The sequence below is a fragment of the Pteropus alecto genome, unplaced genomic scaffold (genome assembly GCF_000325575.1).
Source record: "Pteropus alecto unplaced genomic scaffold, ASM32557v1 scaffold23, whole genome shotgun sequence".
In the NCBI taxonomy this organism is placed as follows: Eukaryota; Metazoa; Chordata; class Mammalia; order Chiroptera; family Pteropodidae; genus Pteropus; species Pteropus alecto.
This window is the reverse complement of record NW_006435837.1, coordinates 4,615,551-4,619,345: the sequence shown is the minus strand read 5'-3', so window position 1 is coordinate 4,619,345 and position 3,795 is coordinate 4,615,551.

Genomic DNA, 3,795 nt, shown 5'->3' with positions numbered 1-3,795 from the left:
ACAACCACTCCTATAAGGGTCTAATATCTAAAATATACAACGAACTCATACAACGAAATAACAACAACAACAACAACAAAACAAATGATCCAATCAGAAAATAGGCAGACGACCTGAACAAACACTTCTCCCTCATATGAAAAGATGCTCAACTTCACTAGCTATTAGGGAAATGCAAATCAAAGCCACAATAAGAGAGCACCTCACACCTGTTTGAATGGCTATCATCAACAGGGCAAGTAATTACAAGTGCTGGAGAGGTTGTGGAGATAAAGGAACCCTCAGACACTGCTGGTGGGAATATAAATTGGTATAGGCACTATGGAAAGCAGTATGGAGGTTCCTCAAAAAACTAAAAATAGAATGACCGTATGACCCAGCAAATCCCTCTTCTGAGTATTTACCCAAAAAACTTGAAAACATTTATCTGCAAAGATATATGCACCCCGATGTTCATATTAGCATTATTCACGGTGGCCAGCATATGGAAGCAACCAAAGTGTCCTGTGTTAGATGACTCAATAAATAAGATGTGATATATATACACAATGGACTATTACTCAGCCATAAGAAAAGAGAAATACTGCCATTTGCGACAACATGTATGGATCTTGAAATTATCATGCTAAGCGAAATAAGTCAGACAGAAAAAGTTGAGAATCATATGATTTCACTCATACGTGAGAAATAAAACTGAAAGCAAAAAACAAACATGACAAACAAACAGAGACTCATGGACTCAGACAGTGGATTACCGATTACCACAGGGAAGGGAGGAGGGGGGAGGTAAGTAGGAGTTAAGGGGGTTAAATAGTTGGTGACAGAGAAAAATTTAACTTTGAGTGGTAAATAATGCAATATACATATTACATACTGTTGAACTGTACACTTGAAACCTATTTGATTTTATTAACCAATGTCACCCCAATAATTCTAATTTTAAGAAAAGTCCCAGCACAAGTGGATTACTATTACAGGTATTGCTTTTCAGAGAGTGGAACAACTAGAAATATATGCTGTACGAGAGTTCAGTATATTCATTCCAATGACATAACAATTGGAACCAAAACATATGCTTAAACTACAATTCACCAAAAAAAGGGAAAAAAGACACAGTCCCTACACAAAAAATAATATAACTGCAAAAATATTTCTATCCCCTTGAGTATATCAATAGTTTAAGAAGTTTCAAGGCTAATAGAGCTTCATGAATATATTTGCTGATAGTTTTTTTTAAAAATGATGGAATAAGTGATGGAAGTTATAGTACACACACATAACTCACCAAAGACTATTAATGAAATAGCACAAGTAGAACTTTTTCATATCTTGCTACACAGACACTGTTTTCGAACTTGAAATAACAAAAAAAAGCTCTTTATTGCCCAGTCAATGTGCAAAAGGATGACAAAGAAGTCTGAGTTAACTGCATAAAACAATACCTTTAAGTTTTTCACTCTGACTGGAAAATAGTTTATTAGTTTGGTTTCAAGAATACTTTACACTTATACCTAAATGCAAAAACACATATTAATTTAATTCAAATACATTATAACTATATATTTTCCTTTGACAAAGAGAAACTGGCTCTTTTAACTAAAATTTTGCTTCTGGTAATGGTGATTATCTGAATACGGGATAGAAAATGTATATGTATCTATTGATTATATACAGCCATATATAACTTGTTAAATTGGACAACATTCATAACTTTTAAGATTTCACAAGTATCTACTCAATACACTCAAGTAAATAATTAAATTTCCCATTTCCTGATATATCTATAAAAGTAATCAGAAAAATGCTAAATTTTAATGTTGTGATTACCTTTAAAAATAAAATTCCATCTATGACTTGTGAATAATCAATAAGAATGAACATTTTTGGTAGTGAGGATTTATCAAATCAAGGCTTCTGAAGGAAATTAAGGTTTCTAGAGGAGCAATTTTAATTATGCTTTAGTAAAGTCTACCCCCAACAAATCAGAAATTCATCTTTTTCTATGTCAAAACAAGCTCAAGGAAAAAAAATCTATTTTCAAGAATTTTTAATTTAAGTTATCTAAAAAATTATAGACTACAAGTTAAAGTAACTAATCACTTGCTAGTTTAAAATAATTTATATGAAAACTATACATTTAGTTAAGTACGTTATGTCAGAAAATAGATAAATGAAAGGCAAGTCAAGGGTTGCCAAAATCCCAGTTTGTAGTTGTAAATTCCTAAGGTTTTAAAGCACAGCCACAGGCTAATTGCCCAAAGACCTGCTGCCCACCAACATTTGCGGAGGACTGGAGTTAATAGCAGGGCATGTCAATTTACTACAGGCAGCTCTCCATGCGACATTTTGACAAAAGAACTGGGTCAGGTTACAGCCTGTTCCTATTATCACGGCAGTCTAGATTTATGGTTTCTAACACCAGCCCTACAAGAAATAATGGAAATGATGACAACAACAATCCCTGCTAGACAACAGACTACAGAAAAGCATGCAATAAACCGCAATCTGAAGTGACCAGAAAACTAAACATCCCTGACAATGCTTCAAACATGAGGCAGGTGTCAGTAAATTACCCATTTAAATATTTCTACAACCTCTCAAAACCTCAACACAAAAAATCTCAAATCAGAGTTTCTAATCTAAAACCAAGCAGTATATAAATGTACTTACTATTATTGAGTACTATATTTTCTTTTAATAACCATCAAAGTGTTTCATATGAACAGATTTATGAAACGCTACCAAGTTAAGAAAAAATAAATACTATTACTTTTCAAATAACTTTAAAGTATATTTAAAAATACTCCAATACTTTATCAGAAGAAAAAAAAAGACACAACAGTTTCACAGCAAAGGGCACATGTTTACAACGGTATTCAGAGGCAAGAGAATTGGAGAAGAAACACATTTGATTCACTCCTGCTTAATTTAAAACTAAATATATAATCAAAATCTTAAACCAGCTAAAAATGATAAAAGGTGGGAAAAATAACCAAATGTTAAAAAAAATAAGAACTTTGTCAATATGTATGCTTAAAAGACTATGTCAAGGTTACAGGGTACATACCAAGTAAATGAAGCTGTTTATGTCTCGAATTCAGCACCAGTAAATCCTTATGAGAAACAGAGGCTGAGAAAAATCAAGTATTCTAAAGACAAGAAGCAAAGAGAGTCCCACCAACTTTTGCCTGAGAAAAGAACGCATCCTCAAGGTATGCCCTAGAATTGCAATATATCTGTCCCTTCTGAAGTTTACAATGGCATGTTACCACAAAAGGTGGGCACTCTCTTTCCGCTCTTACTACAATTTGCTCCTATAAACTTAGGAAGGGGCAGAGCCACAGCCATAAACACAAGTCACAAGTAGTAGGTAGTCAAATGCTCCCTATTTTCAAATGTTTCCCAGCTCTTTACTCATACAAAGCCTACTCTTTAACTCCTTGGTTAAATAAGGAATTCGCCTAGCGTAGATCATATAAGTATGAAATTAAGTTGAACAGCATCATTATGTAAACTGCTTGACAGGAGCCTCAAATCTTTCACTTTTAACACAATAAGATATTCCTATTTCTTACATTAAAACCCTTCCATGACATGCCTAAAAAAATGCAAGTAGGAGAAGGGTTCAGGGACATACATTTAGTAGACATCTTAGCAGAAAAATCACTATTATTATTATTTCTAAGGTAGCCGAGGTTTACTTATATTAGACAACATAAAGACAAAATAAGCAAAAATGCCTTACTCATGAAAACCAAAGAACATATGCACATTTCAAATCCTAGATGATTTCTG